Genomic DNA, 16569 nt, shown 5'->3' on the forward strand with positions numbered 1-16569 from the left:
AGGCATTTTGAAAAACGAAAGGTGGATATGGGCAGATTAATGGTGCCATGTAAGAGCCAGACAGTCAAAGGACTCTCTGCTATTGTAAAAGGCAACTTTTCTAACCTCTCTATATGAAGCATGGTGAAACTCGCTTCCCTTTTAGCCATTGTCTGTTTTTTGATGGATAAATTAAAAGCAGTGAACAATTCACTACTGTTAATGTACCTCCATGGAATACGGCCATTTTTCTATGTTTGTAACGTCCAACCAAGCTGCATAATAGAACACAGCTGACTTAGTCCAAGGTATAAACAGGACATGTCTGTCTGAATGATATCTATCGTAGATGACACTATGTTTGTTAGTGGATAAATTCTGTTGGACAGGGTGTTCATGCTGTTATCGACAACCCCCAAAGCCTTTTCTAAGTTTTCCTTATCTATTTGCCTTAAACGTGCAGCAGCTTCTATCTGAGAAAGTTTCCATATCTCATTATACGTAGTATAGATGAATCTTTTAGAGCGCTGTTTCCTAGCACCTAACAAGAAGTCCTGCAAGTCTATATCTTCAGAACGTATTTAAGGTGTTTTTTAACTGCGGTTAACGTGTTAAACTGTACCCATTGTTGACACAGTTTACCCACACTGTATGTAGTAACTATCCCCGTGTGTTGACCTGAGATAAAGCGAGGATCTGGACGGCTAATCTTGAAACCCCCTGAGGAATTTAAAAAACGCGCCTGACATCCATTGGTGTCTATTGGCCAAACTAACCACCCGCCAGGACTGGAAAGTGAAGAATTATAGGTACCAGCCTGAATCTTTGCATCTAGCTCTTCTTCGGTGTTATTCAGGAAGAATTGCCAATCATTAAACTTAGCCAGCGTGGGGATACTGGGTGTGTTCATTTCTTTTATTTTTGCTAGCCCTAGGCAGGACATCTGTTGAACAGAGTCAATAAAAAAAAAATTTGTACAGGAATCAGGCATGCTCTAAACAAGGCTTCCCTACCCTGTATTTGCCAATCTTGTGTTCCCTATACACTCTTTAAATCAAAAGTGTTCTTCCAGTGATCGTAACCTTCAACGGCAAGACGGGAAACAAAGGAATTTGAATATATCAGTTTTGTATCTGTTAGCAAAATATTTGAAGGAGGCAATTTGAAAAAATATGACTCGGAATTTCCTGTGTCATGCCCAGAAAAATAAGTAAATTTCTCTAAATAACTTTTCGGGCTCCCCACTGGTGGTGTCGAACAATGTTCCCACTGTGTGTAATTAAGTACTGGTCTATGTCTAGTTGCACGGTGCAGGTAGTAATGTCCCCAGTTATTGTAGCAGAACATTTCCCCGTAATTCATTGTATTTACATATACATCATCACTTTCAAATACTGAATAGGCCTTCATTTCAGTTAACATAGAATCAACTGTCTGGACATCCCAATCATCAGATATAACACTGGGTGTAATAACATCTGTCATAGATATTTTAAATACATATGGAATGTGGATGACCTCAGTAGGCTCGTATTTTTCAAATGGAACTTTGTCCCACACAATCCCATCAGAAATGGGTACAGCTGAAATGTTCACTGGGGACAAGACACTGCGGACCTTATGTGAGGAATGATATGGAGTTAAGACTTCAACCACAGGTGCTACAGAGGCGCGTTCAGGATTATAATGACCATTTATAAGCAAGGAGAAAACAGTCACAAAACCAATCCATAGAAATAAGGTGGAAAATGTCAGGCAGAACCATAAATAGTTCCAGGAGTAAATTAAGTAATTCGTTTTAAGCCATAGATATAGCTTGTGTGTCTTTGAAATGTTTTCAATCACTGGAGCGGATGAGTCTGAAGAAAAGTCATCAATGTCGATGAAGTAACCCGAGGCAGTCTCTGCAAATACAGGAGCAAGTGCAGTACTTGTAGATGGATCCACTTCACATAGATAGTGCCATCAGTCTGTGTTGTATTGGTGTATAAGACGGCCAATTCTTGAACAGGTGCCGTCATTGAAGTGGTAACAGGAACCAGCAAGAGCTCATTTTCCACCTTCCCCATGGTCAAGGAGAAATTTATAGCATTGTTGGACATTGTTGCATAGTCCACAGTAGTGTTGTTCTCTCTATTCTGAAGAGGTATGTCCTGTTGGGTAGTGAGAGGGGATCGGGAACTACCAAAGGGACCTCTGGGTCTACTGTGCAGGATCGGCCACATGGTGAAGTTTGACGTTGTCAATCAAAACAAATCTGTTTCCTCGGGAACCAAGCAACAGTGGCAAGATAACAGTTCTGGTACCTTGTATTTCCAGGACTGAGACCGATGCTTTGCAGGATGGACCAAATTACTTCTTCACAGCAATCTTTTCACGAATCAGATCCCCAACTTTAGGAATCCAGCCAGTGGAAGTTGTTGGTATATCCCTTATTCCTAAGGTGGCAGCACTGGTGGACGATTTATCATCTCGAAATTGCTGAAGCTTCTGTAAGACAGTGAGACGATCATTTATGTCAAAAGGTGTTTCTGCTGCCACCATACCAGAACCATCAAGAACTGGGACATACATAGGTATCCCAGAGAGAACCTCATAGGGAGTTTGTCCCCCCCAAGGACAGTCTTGGCAGATTATTCAGTGCTCTCTGGACCCCATATAGGTGATGAAGCCAGTTGTGGCCAGAACCTAATACTCTAGCTGTTAAGGACTGCTATAGGTCACGGTTCCGCCTCTCCACGACTGAATTTCCCTCGGGATGGTATGGTGAGGAGTAATGGAGTTCAACACCCATCGTCCCCATGGTGTCCCTGAATGCCCTAGAGGCAAATTCAGGGCCCTGGTCCGAATGGAATGCTGCAACCGCATATGTACCGATAAAGATCAGCAAATCTTTTATAACAGTTTACCCATACCCACAGGAATCCAGAACAAGAACCTACAGCGATCACAATGGTCCAGATACCCACATTGTAATGGCCTGCTAGACACTAAGAGGGATGTCTGTGGTGGGCGTTTGACATTTGAGCCCTTTATTTGCTGGCAAATGTCATAGCAAAGGACGTTTTGCTTTGTCTGTTTGTATAGACCTGGCCACCAGAATCTTTTCTGCAAGAGTGTTACTGTGGCTGAAATACCAGCATGAGTAGAAGCGACACCGTCATGTGCTGCTTTTACTGGATCTAATCTCTGGTCTTGGTTGGGGATTGCTCGATCTCCAAAGCCAGGAAGTGTTGCATAAGCAATATTCTGTGCACCGATGTGGTACAAATATTTTGTAGGGTACCCTTTCGGGAGAGACTTGCCTTGAGACGCAGCTTTCACTGCAGTCACTATTTCATTATCCAATCTCGTATGGGAACAAGTCACTGCAGCCACAGAAGCCGTAGCTACTCCAGATTTGGCTGCTTCGTCAGCCAAAGTATTGCCGATAACGTGTACTCCTACACGTTGGTGGTCCAATGTATGTACTACATGGACGCACTGTAGCTTATCCTTGAGATCAGCCAGTCTCCCCCACAATGTCATGTGTTTTTTGGTGTTCCTTTAGAATCTCTAAACCTGTTCAGTTTCCAATGATTACGATAATCATTGTAAGACTCAACACAGTAATATGAATCACAGACTATTAAAGTCACTCTTCCTGTCTCTGTCTTTTCTAGCTTAAAATAAGGGCTTTGAGTTTCGGCTGAGCTGTGCAGTCCCCTAGGGTCTGTGTGTAGGTATTATGAGGGTGGAAGACTCCATCCTTCATCACTCCATTCACGGCTGTGCAAGCGGCTGAGTATTGATGTTTGGTACCTACAGCTGGTTGAGCTGAACCATCAGTATAAAAGACAGTATGGTTGTTGTCTAAAGGCAAAAGATGTAGAGGAGCGGGGCACTTCAGTTCGTATTGGAAAAATTCTTGTGTCTGGAGTTTCAGATCAAAAATGTAATCAACATCAGTAGCGGTCAGAGAAGGCACCCACTGAATACAGCGTGGATGTAATGCTTTGGCATTAGGAACGCTCGCTTTGGTGACGGCCTCTAAGGCTGGCACCGGGGTAATGACAATGATGCGTTTCCCTTGGGCAAGTGGCCTCTCTTTTATGACAGCCATCTGAACCGCAGTTAGAATTTTTTCTGTGGGCGCAAAGCATTGCTCTGCATTTGAGTATAAATGTGATTTATATGCTATGGGCACTGTGTCATCCTCATTGAAGGTGACATAAGTAAACCCAATGGCATCAGCAATTATTCTGATGACCAAATTTGTTTTTTTTTGTGCTGCAACTTTTTTATTTTTTAACAATGTCAGTACGAGTATATCGTTACACAGCACCAGTAAACAAAGATAAACGAGGGGCAATAGTTCACAAGTTCCCCACATTGTTATCCATAGGGCATAAAAACTAGAGAATTCGACTCAAAATAATCTGGATAGACAAAAACATATTCATGGTCAACAGTGCATTTGAACGGTGGCAAAGGAGACGCAGCGAGCAGATGGCGGGAGTAAGGATAGATAGTAGCAATAATAATGATGATGAGATCAACGCGGTAGGGAGGGGGAGGGAGGGAAAAGGGGCAGAGAGGGAGCGCAGGCTTTGGGTTAATTTGCCGCTAGGGGCTATATCAGCCATCCTGACTGGATTACGGTTCGAGATGAGCCCGTTGTGCATGATCATTGAGCTCCTATGCATTGTCTCTCCCACTGGTCTAGTCTATATGGGTAGAGGCTCTACAAAACGTTCGCAAGTGTGAACTGTCCCATGCCTGAGCCTGTCGGGTGAGGTATTTTCAAAGGCAAGGGGAGACAGTACTCTGACTCTCGTTTGCCCCTAGAGGGAAATCTATGAAGGCCTTTGCAGGGAGAAGTGATATATCTCCAATTTGTTCAGGGTTTGTCGGGGAAAGAAGAAGAAGGAAAGAAAAAAGAGAAGGGGAAGTGGGAAGTGGGGAACTAGAGGCAAGAGAAAGGAACAGGAAGAGAGGGAGAGACGGGGGAGAAGGGAGGGCCTGGCATCATAGAAACAGAAGAGGGTATGGGTAAAATATGGGGGGGAGAGAGAGGGTGGCGGGAGGGATGAGGGGAGAGGAGGTCAGGTGAGCAATGACAGTGATGACAGTGTTTCCAGGATGAGGGAGGAGGGGGAAAAAGGGAAAAAGGGGAGGGGGTGTGCAAAAAAGAAGAGAAGAGAAGAAAGTCAGAGTGGGGGGAGGTAGGGAGTGGAATGTGTGGGGAGTTAGCTGGGGACTGGTGATGGCGGCGGTGTGTCCGGAACGTTTGAGAGGAAGGGGCCCACAACTGAGTAAAGATGGCAGCCTGGTCTTGAAGATTATAAATGATTCTTTTGTGTTTAGCTATATTAGTCATCACCACTATCCATTCTTCAGGCATGGGGGAGAGGACAGATATCCAGTGCCGTAAAATACATATTTTCGCCATTGCCAGGGCTGTATGTAGTAGCCTTTTTTGCGGTCGTGTTAAGAACGGGAGGGAGTTCATGTCATGTATCATGATAAGAGAGGGGGATAAGGGAGTTGGGAGCGACATGGATTCTGTCAGGGTGTGTTCAACAACTGTCCACATAGGTCAGACCGATGGGCAGCCACTGAGGACATGAAGCAAATCACAGTGTGATTCTGCGCAACGTCAGCATATTGCGTGGGGAAGGAGGCCGGCCTTGTGTAGTTTCGCTGGGGTCCAGTACCAATTGTGTAGTATCTTGAAGAGACAGAATTTTAAGCGGGCTTCACACGTGCGTCTATCCAGCACGTCCACCGTGTCCGCCCAGTCCTCCATGTCAAAGACCTGTTGAAGGCAGGTTTGCCACTGTAGGCGCAAGGTGTCCAGTATAGGGTGTGAGTATAGGTGACTTGTAATGACCTTGTAAAGGCCAGCCATTAATCCTTTGTGTTTCCCCCAGGCCTTCAAGTGAGCTACTATGGGCGAGGGCTGCAGCCCCCGTTGGATAGTGTCAGTGTGTTGGCGCATACAATGCTGGAGTTTTTGGTATCTCCATTCTTGTTTGGGATGAAGGAGGAATTCCTCCTGTAACTTGGTGAAGGGTTTAAGCTTACCGTCCTCCAGCATCTGGGCTACGCGGTCTATTCCAGCTTCCCTCCATTCTGGCTAGTTAAAAGCCTTTCCACCTATGAGCAGACTATCATTGTACCATAAAGGGGCCTCGGCGTGGAGGAAGGGGTGGATCCCCAGAAGATGATGGGCCCTCTGCCATGCCACACGTGTCGCCTTTAATATCGGATTCAAATCACTAGAGGATGCGGAGGTCCTATGGTAAAGGCCATCAAGGCCTCCATTATGGGAGAGTAGTGCCATCTCCACTGGAACCCACAGCGGCAATTCTGAGAGGCCAGGTAGGGTTGCAGCTAGTGGGGACAGGTGGAGAGCTAGGGCATAATGCTCCACCGAAGGGAGCCCCATTCCACCATGGGATCTGCGTGCTATTAGTTTGGCTGGTGCCAGCCGTGGGCGCATAGAGCCCCACACAAAGGATCTGATTGCAGCGTCAATCGATCTCAATATGGTGAGAGGTATCTGAAGGGGCAGAAGACCCAGAACATAGGTGAATCGCGGCACTGTGACCATCTGTACCGCCTGCAACCTGCCCCACATGGATAGGCCCAGTTGGGTCCATTTGTCGAAGTCCAGTCGCATATGTGCAATGAGGGGGTCCAGATTGTCTGCCGCCAAATGTTCTAGGCCACGATTGACTAGAACTCCAAGGTATTTGAGGAGCTTCGGGGTCCAACGGAATGGGAAGCCCAAGAGTGCTGCTTTCATCGTCACCCACGAAAGGGGGAGGGTCTTGCTTTTGTCCCAATTCACCTGGTATCCGGAGAGGGATGCAAAGCCATCTATAACCCCCATTAGGGCAGGCTAGGAGTGTTCAAGGTTGGTTAGTGTCAGCAGGATGTCGTCCGCATACAGATAGAGCTTGGAGGTGCCTCCCGGCAGAGGGAGACCCGCTATCAGTGGGGATGCGCGAATGGCAGCCGCTAGCGGCTCCAGGCGCCAAGAGGAACAAAAGAGGGGATAGGGGACATCCCTGCCGGGTTCCTCTGTGGATGGGGAAGGGATCCAAAAGAAAACCCCCGTAGTTGACCCGCGCCGTAGGGTGCTCATACAGCAATCGGACTTTGGATATAAATTGGTCGACCAACCCGAATTTCTTCAATGTTGCAAACAGGTACGGCCATTCTATACGATCAAATGCCTTTTCCGCGTCTAAGGACAATGCTAGCGCAGCCTCCGGCATGTCCTGAGCCCTCCAGAGAGTATGGCAGATGGGTACGAAGATGATTACGTGAGTTTTAGCCAGGTACGAACCCCACCTGTGTCTGGTGTACAAGAGACGGTATGACTTTACGCAGGCGGTTTACCAGAATACTGGCCAGAATCTTGATATCTCCATTCAGGAGACATATGGGTCAGTAGCTACCACAAAGCAACAGGTCTTGGCCAGGTTTGGGTATAACAGTGATGATGGCGGTATTGGAGATCACACCTAAAGAGTCCTTCTGACACGCCTCAGTTAGCGCTTCGCGAAGGACATATAGTGCTTCTTCCCCTACCCATTTATAAAATTCCGCAGGAAATCCATCCTCTCCGGGTGACTTGTGATGGGGGAGATAGGAAACAGCCTGCAAGAGCTCCTGCCGGGTGACCTGCCCCTCTAGCAACCCGCAACCCTCATCGGAGAGCGAGGGTAGAGCAATGTCAAGAAAAGCCTCTATCTGGGCAGGAGAGGACTGCGATTCTGGCACGTAGAGGTGTTGGTAAAAGGTCACAAATTTGTTGACTATCTTTTGAGGGTGCATAAGTATCTCCCCCGTACATTCTTAAGGGCCGGTATAGCCAGGATTGCCGCCATCTGGCGGAGCTGGGCTGACAGCAGACCTCCAGCCTTTTCCCCCTGCTTGTAATGTTGCCCCTGTAGGCGTTGCACCGCATACTCAGCCTGAGAAGTAAAGAGTTCATTCAAAGCCATTCGGGCTCTGTCCAGTTGTCTATGGATGGAGAGGAAGGGGTGGTCTGTATATTTTCACATCAGGTTTCTGATGTCAGTTTCTAGGGTCGTTTGTCGCACCTTCCTGTCCTCATTCACCAGTGCGGCATCATGCATCATGTAACCTCGTATAGTCGCCTTTACCGCCGCCCATGTAACCCTCTTGGACAACACTGAGCCAACATTGTCTCAGATGTAAGTGGATGTGTGCACCTGCAGCTGCGCCTTCCCCTGAGGGGTTCGGTAATGGTGGACAGCGAATCACCATGGCTTGTGCCCTGGGGACATCAGGCCCAGCTGGATAGCTAAAAGGATCGGGGAGTGGTCCGACCGACCTCCATCTAATATGCGAGCGTCCTGCGCCAGTGCCACACTGCCATGTAAGATAAGAAAATAGTCCAATCGGGATTGAGTACCGTGGACTGGGAATAAAAAGGTATATTCCCTATCTGCCGGGTGTGTCAGCCTCCAGAAGTCTACTAGACCGTTATCCTGCATAACATCGGACTGTAAGGCCTTGTCTCCATTATTAGTGATGTCCAAAGGTCCGGTTCTATTTAATATTGCGTCTCTAGCTAGGTTCCAGTCTCCACCAATTATGTATCGGTAGCCCCTATCTCGGTCAAGAGGAGATTGATACGGAGAAAGAATTGCCTCTTCGAACCGGTTTGGGCGTATACAGAGCCCACACAAATCGAAGAGCCTCCCAGTTTCAGTTTGGCAAGCACATATCATCCCTCCAGGTTGACCAATGATTTGGTGATAGTAAGAGGTAGACTTTTCCGTAGTAAGATCGCAACACCGCATTTTCGTGGCACATTGCCTTCAGCATCCTGTGGGGGAGGGCTACAACTAGACAACACTGTCCCCACCAAATCCTGCCGTAATTTGTCGAATTCAATTCTGTTCAGATGGGTCTCTTGGAGTAGAGTGTTATCAGCCTGCTTAGTGTTGATATAAGAGAGTATTTTCTTCCTTTTAATGAAATGGGTGAGGCCGTGGACGTTCCAAGAGACAACCCTTAGTGGGGTTGTGGAGGGGGCGAGTGTCCGGCCATGAAGGAGGGCTAGAGAATGCAGCAGGGGTAGGTGGTGTGTAGGAAAGGGATTAGTAGATGGAGGGGGGATTGAGACCTATGTAATAAAAGGCTGAAGAAGTAACAGGTGGGGTGGTGATGCAAGAGACGGTGGGAGGCAGGAAGAGGGGGGGAATACTGTCCAAGGGATTCCAGTTGTTGAGAAGCGAGGGGAAAGGGAGAGTTAGTATGGAGGAGTAGGAAAGGTGGGAAGAAAGAGGGGAGTAGAGAGGAATGGAAAGGGGGCAGAGGTGGAAGGGGAGAAGGGGATGGAGTTTAGGAAGACACCAGGAGGGAGGGAAACAAGGGGGTGGGAGACGAAGAATAAGAGAAAAGAAAAAAAAGCGGGAGACGAAAGAAGGAAGGAAAGAAGAAGAGAAGGTGCAGAAGAGGGGAGGCGAACAAGATAAAACTAATATAACAGTAATAGCAGAGCTAGTCCCAGTGCTGGGGGAGAGGGGAGAAATGTGGAGGAAAGAGGGGAAGGGGAAGGAGGAGGAAAGGGTTGGAGCAAAATAAGAGCCCCAAAGGTCCTAAACCGTAATCTGCGGGTCTATACCTGAACCCTACGAGCCCCGATGCCTGACCAGCAGGACCCCAGCCGGGGGAGCACAGCGTGGAATCATCTCCGCTGTGAACGTAAACGTCCCAGGGCCGTGGGACCAGAGTCATTCCACATGACAGCATCCAGTACTGCTCGGTGCCACGGGAGGGCTAGCGTGTCGGAGAGCACTGCGGCGAGCCCAGCAGACCTCCCGGGGATGGGGTGGAGGAGGAGGGAAGGAGCACCGGGGGGCCACTATGACGGCAACGCCACCGCATGCGCACCGGGGAGAGGGGAAGGGGGCGTAGCGAAGCAGAGCACGGGCATAGAGAGGAGGTAAAGGAGAGGTATATAGCATGATCAGATAAGCATTGCTACATTATCACTCATCACTTAATCACTAAAGGTACATGTAGGTGGCAAACAAGCAAACAAGTAACCAATTATTAATGCAATATAATCTGACAGATTAACGAACTAACTGAGGGGTTGCCAAGACCACAGAGGACATAAGGTCTAGTGTACCAACTGTCTCAACTGGGACTGGGCAACCCTATAAACTTATTTGGTGTTTCTATGAGGCCCCAAAAAGAGTGTTGCGGTACAATTACTACACAACCAACATTATACAGCAAAGTGAATAGATACTCATCCAGCCATCAGAGCAGCGAAGTGTCTGTTGGTCCCAATCCGAGGGTGTCAGGAGCCTCTGTCCTCGTAACATCTTGTAGCCCAGTAGAAAACCGCAAGGTCAAGATGTTTCCGCAGGGGTCTTCAGGGGGGAGTGAGACTTGTCTCCGTCCACCACTTGTGTGTGAAGTGCCCCTGCATGCAGCACCTGCCCGTTGTCATCATGGCTGTTCATGAGTCGTTCCAAGTTTTGTCTTCTGGGGTGGGAGACTGTATGGTGGTGGTCTGACCCTGACCCTTCTGAGGCAGGGCCTTGAGGCAGAGCATTCTGGTCTGTTACAGGTGAGTCTTGAGGTGGAATTGGGGTAGATGTGTCCATAGGTAGCAGGCCATCCAGGAAAGATCGTAGGTCCTCTGGGTCGTAGAAGTCTTGGGACACACCGTTTTTCGTAACCCACATTCTCGCCGGTTCGAACAGGCCATATTTCACCTCCATCTGGCGTAACCTGGGTCGGAGGGCCAAAAATACCCTTCGGCGCTCACTGGTTTCCTTGGAAAAGTCAGCTGATATCCGGATCTCCTGCCCATCCATTTGAGAGGGCCTGTGTGTGTGTGCTCTTTGTATGAGCTGTCAGGCTTGCGTGTGACGGAGGAGGCAGGCTATGATTGGTCGGGGATGAACGGTCGCGTCGAGTCTCTTGGGACAGAGCCTGTGAGCCCTTCGGAACTCCAGGGGAGGGTCGAAGGTTATGCCTGTGAGTTTGGGCAGCGTCTCCCGTAAGAACGAATGTACATCCTCGCCCTCGATTGCGTCAGGAAACCCTAGGAATCTAACGTTATCTCTCCAGCTCCTGTCTTCTAAGTCGGTCAGCTTGCTGCAAAGGTAGTTCCTGGTCCTGATCCTGGGAGGTGGCAACTTGGGCTTCCACCATTGTCACCCTTTGTTCCAGCCCCATCATGTGGGACTGGAAGCCTCTAATATCCAGACAGATGGAATTTGATTCCGCCGTTAATGAGGCCATTGCATTGTCCATCCCCTCCAGCCTACGACCCACCACTGATATCTCCTGGAGGGTACGATCGATGGTGGACTCCTGAGCTGAGTCTGACATGTTATGGTTCCGGTCAGGCTGTTGAGCCACTGGGGCGGGGTATGATGTCTTTGAGTGAAGTAAAGCCTCAGAAAAGAGCAGTTGCCTTGCTGGTTTGCCTGAGTTCTTGGCCAATGACCTGCCGCCTGGCATCTCCGGCCCTGCTGATGAGCCTAGGTGTGGTGTCGAAAGAAGCCAGGGGCGCAGGCATTCCTCCTCCACAGGTAAATTAGGTCAGAGTCCGCGTACCAAGATGAAGGGGAGAGGAGATGAGGGGTCTCCGCCTTTTCAGCCAGATGTCTAGTGGTTGTCACATCTCAGGCGGAACTCGCGGCACAGTCCGTGCTCACAGAGAGAAAGTGGGTTTCAACCCAGTGAGAAGTATGCGTCTGTCTGCTTCAGTGAGGGTATGCCAGCAAAGGGAGTTCCTTCCTCTGTGCTTAGGAGTGTGAGAACCCCGTGGGGCAGAGCTCAAATGTTGCCCAGTCCATTGTGAGTCTGTTCCTGGCTGTTACTGTTGCACTGCTCTCTGCCTGTTGCGCTCAGTGGGGGGGGGGGGCAAGGGTCATGTGCCATGGACGTTGTTAAAATGGCTTCCAATAAAGTTGGTGTGCCCTCCAAGATTCAAAGTGGCAAATGGGGGGGCAGGGGATCAGACAAGGGAATGTCATCACAATAGGCCAATCAATCTCCGCCTGTAGTAGTAGGGCTCCGCTCTGGCCATGGTAACGACTCTCAACCCTCATCCCCGACGCCATATACCGCAGGACCATGCAGTCAAGGTCCCTTGGGCGTCGCAGATAGTGTGTAGTGGTGCCCCCTGCATCTAACGTGCTGGCTCTGGTCAGATGAGCCCCCCATGCTGGAAAGGGAAGGAAGAAGAAGGGTTCCCCTCCTCAGCTTGGCTCCCACCCTTCCTCTTCATCTTCGGGCGGGCCTGTGTGGTGCAGGGCATTTCGGAGGTCTCCGTCGTCACCGAGTGGAGGAAGGAGCCCTCCCAGCGGGTGGGGGGTAGGACGAGTGAAGGAAGACGAGAATGAGGACCCAGGTGGAGGCGTGACCCACCTCCAGGTGCTCAGCGTCACGCAACCTCCACTTGGCGCAAAAGCATTTTGGCTCTCAGCGCCGAGCCCACTCCAAGCACTCCGGGGCGGCACCAGGTAAAATGGCGCAGGCTGCACGGGAGGCATGGGAGGGTGCTGCTCCAACTCCCGCCGTAGGCCATGTATTAGCAACAGATTAGCAAACCAGTGAGAGGGGAGGAGGATGCAGTGAGGCAGACCAGCGACAACACCACTCCAGACCCCTTTGAGGGAGGTGCCGGGGTCATTGAGTGTGAGAGACCTGGGGTAAACAGCAAAAGCGTTATTCATGAGCCAAATGAGACTGCGCTCAGGTCCCGACTTTCTTCTGCTAAATTCTGGCAGAAGAACCCGTTGGAAATATCCAACGTTGTTTTATATTTTTTGCGCACTATGGCCCTCATTATGAACACAGTGTTAAACACCGCTCTGCCGGCGGTGGCGGTAAAAAACGCCCAAGGAGGAGAGGTCCGGCCACCAAATAATGAACCAAGTGAATCACAGACGTCCTGAAAACCACCCACCACCAGTAGAGGAGTGCCGACAACGATGGCAGAGTCCACCCACAGGCCGACAGAAAGGTCCAACCCGCCCATCAAATAATGAACCACTAGACCGCCGTCAGTTCCTGGGTGGGAACCACCACCGTGCAAAGCCAGGCGGAAACAAACCCAATATAAGGAAACACTCACCGGAGGTTCACACAACACGCCAAAGCAGACATGGATAGAGAGCTGCAGATCATGCCAGCCCTGCTCCTTGCGATATACCTCCACGACCAAGACCGCCGATGAAGACGACAACGGTAATACTGCAACCTATGAAACAATGGAGGAAAGGGCACAGTTACATACCCACCCACCCTGCAACGCTCCCACAACCCTTCACAACAGCATAACCCATAAATCCTACAGCAAGAGGTACTTACCCGACACAAGGCAAATCCAACCTGACCATAGAACCTACAAATGCCCCACACCCACAAACAATTAAACGAGAGACCAGGGTTCAAGAGTGTGCCGCCAAAACATAGGCCACACATAAACTTTAAATGCAGCTCACTGAGCAAACGACTCACATTAAGGCCAATGGCCAGTCCATAGTGCCAGACATATTTTGGCTACAATGGCCCCAACCTGACTCCCAAAAGTGCTACAGTACTCCACCCTGTGGGGCAACAATGGGGCATCCAGGCACGTCAGGGAACAAAGGCAGGGGGTGGTGGGGGTGGGGATTTATGACAGGGTGGGGCTTGGATTTGCATTCGGAAGGTGGAGGGGGTTTGGGTTTGGCCTTAGAAGGTGGGGGAGTGTGCTTTGACCGGGTGGAGCCAGATGGAATTGGCTTTGCACGGGGTTTCTTCCTCTCTGGGGAAGGGGCCTTGGAATGTGAAGGGAGGACAAGGGCGGGCTGTGAAGTGGAAGGAGTGGAAAGGGCAATGAGGTGCGCACATTTAGGGACAAGATGGGGAGGGCCAGTGGGTTGGAAGAGGTCAGCACAGGAGAGGAAAAGTTTTTTGGGAGCAATTGGGTTGGACCTGGAGCAGGGTGTGGGAGTGGAGGCAGAGGGTGTGGATGTAAGTGGTGGAGGGGTGTGTGTTGTGGGTGCAGGTGACTGGACAGTATGCTGAGGTGTGGTGGATGTGTGATGGGTGGGTGTCTTGGTGTGTTTGTGTGTTTTTGGAGGAGGGGGGTGGACACTGTAGGAGGCTGGCCTGGCTTACGTGGGTACCTGTTGGTACTTACACCTTGTGCCAGGTCCAGTTATCCCTTATTAGTAGATTAGTAGTGTTCTAGCAGCTTAGGTAGCTATAGCAGAGCATCTTAGGCTGAACTACGAGACATGCAAAGCTCCTACTATACCACTTATATCATATAGCACTATGGCCCTCATTCTGACCTTGGCGGTCGGCGGAGAGGCGGCGGTCGGACCGCGAACAGACCGGCGGTATAAAAAATGGCATTCTGACCGCGGCGGTCACCGCCGCGACCGACCGCCACTTCCCCACTCCGACAGCCACGGCGGTCATGACCGACGGGCTGGAGTCTGCGCACTCCGGTCCGGCGGTTGACCCAAGACCGCCAACGGTATCATGACCCTGCTTACCGCCGCGGTTTCTGGCGGTCGGGAACCGCCATGCGAACCATGGCGGTAGGCACTATCGGGGCCAGGGAATTCCTTCCCTGGCACTGATAGGGGTCTCCCCCACCCTCCACTGCCCCCCCGAGTCCTCCCCCCACACCCTCCACCCCCCTGCCACCCCCCAGAGGTGGTACGAACCCCCTCCCCACCCCCACCCCGACATGCACATACACGCACCCCGACATGCACACACCCCCAACATGCACATATACACACCCCCTACACACACACATACACAACGGGGACACATACCCGCACACATACATGCCGACATGCGCACCCGCCGAACTACACACATTGCCCATAGGCACAGCAGCACTCCCCGCCCGCATGCACGCACTCACACACCCCCTCTACACACTCACACGCACACCCCCATGCACGCACACATCACACAACACCCCCCCACCCCCTCCCCTCACGGACGATCAATTTACCTTGTGCGTTGGTCCTCCGGGAGGTGACAGGAGCCATGGGGAGGTGACCGCCAACAGAAGACCGCCAACAGAAGACCGCCACACAGAAATGTGGGTCGTAATTCTGTGGGCGGTGTTCTGCTGGCGTGGCGGTGGAGGTTGACCAGTCTCCACTTTCCCGCCGACCGCCAGTGTGGCTGCTGGCGGTTTTCCGGCGGAACGCTCCCAGCGGTCAGAATGCGCACAGCGGCATACCGCCGCGGTCGGCGGTCTTCACCGCGGCGGTAACTCGGCGGTCTTGCGAAAAGACCGCCAAGGTCAGAATGACCCCCTATATCACAAGAAAAACAATACTCAGAGTTACTAAAAAATAAATGTACTTTATTTTAGTGACAATGTGTCAGAAATTTCTCAGAGGATATACTCCCTTAGGAAGTAAGTAAAATACACAAAATATACACACAAACCAAAATCAGGTAAGTAAACAGTTGAAAAAGTAGTGCAAACACTGTAGAATACCATAGGATACAATGGGCCTAGGGGCAACACAAACCATATAATCCAAAAGTGGAATACGTACCACAAATGGACCCCATGCCTAGTGTATTGTGTAGAGGGTAGCTGGGAGTGTAAGAAAACACTAAGGGTGTCCAAGATACCCCAACCCAAGACCCTGAAAAGTAGGAGTAAAGTTACCCTACTACCCCAGAAACACACTAAAGTCGTGATAGGGGATTCTATAAAGGCAACAACTGACTGCAAAGCACTGAAGAAGGATTCCTGGACCTGAGGACCTGTAAAGGAAGGGGATCAAGTCCAAGAGTCACGCAAGTGTCCAGGGAGGGCAGGAGCCCACTAAACTCCGGATAAAGGGGCAAGAGGGCTGCCTCCGGGTGGAAGAAGCCAAAGATTCTGCAACAACGGAAGGTGCAAGACACTTCTCCTTTGCTCAGAAGATGTCCCACGGCGGGCTGGAGGATGCAGAGTTGTTTCCACACAGAAAGGATTTGAGGATTTTGGGTGCTGTCAGGGCCCAGGAAGGACCAGGAAGTTGCCCCTTGGAGGAGGAGACAGAGGGGTCGCTCAGCAACAGAGAGAGCCAACACAAAAGCAGGCAGCACCCGCAGAAGCACCTGAACAGGCGTTCAGAAGACCTGAGCATGGCGGTCATCTCAGCACAACAAAAGAGGGTCCCACAAACTCGGTGTTCAACTCAGCGAGTTGAGCAATGCAGGACAGACTGCTGGGGACCTGGGCTATGCTGTGCATGTAGGATTCCTTGCAAAAGTGCACAGAAGCCCTAGCAGCTGCAGTTCATGCAGTACACAGGATTACTGTGCGAAACTGGACAAAGGAAAGGGGATCAAAGGGGAACTCAAGATCAAAGGGGAACCAGAGGGCTGGTAATGCAGATGTTTGGTGCCTGCGTTAGCAGGGGGAAGATTCTGTCGACCCACAGGAGATTTCTTCTTGGCTTCCAGTACAGGGTGAAGGCAGACAGCCCCCAGAGCATGCATTACCAGGAAACAGTTGAGAAAGCCGGCAGGATGAGGCGCTACAATGTTGCTAGTAGTTGTCTTCCTACTTTGTTGCGT

General features: G+C 50.4%; 1 protein-coding gene across 1 annotated transcript in view; it reads right to left on the minus strand.

Moving 5' to 3' along the window:
* LOC138259483 (cytochrome P450 2F2-like) overlaps positions 1-16569 on the minus strand; it is an 883779-nt gene that overhangs the window by 712675 nt on the left and 154535 nt on the right. The window lies entirely within an intron of this gene.

This window comes from Pleurodeles waltl, chromosome 9, assembly GCF_031143425.1.
Source record: "Pleurodeles waltl isolate 20211129_DDA chromosome 9, aPleWal1.hap1.20221129, whole genome shotgun sequence".
Classification (NCBI taxonomy): Eukaryota; Metazoa; Chordata; class Amphibia; order Caudata; family Salamandridae; genus Pleurodeles; species Pleurodeles waltl.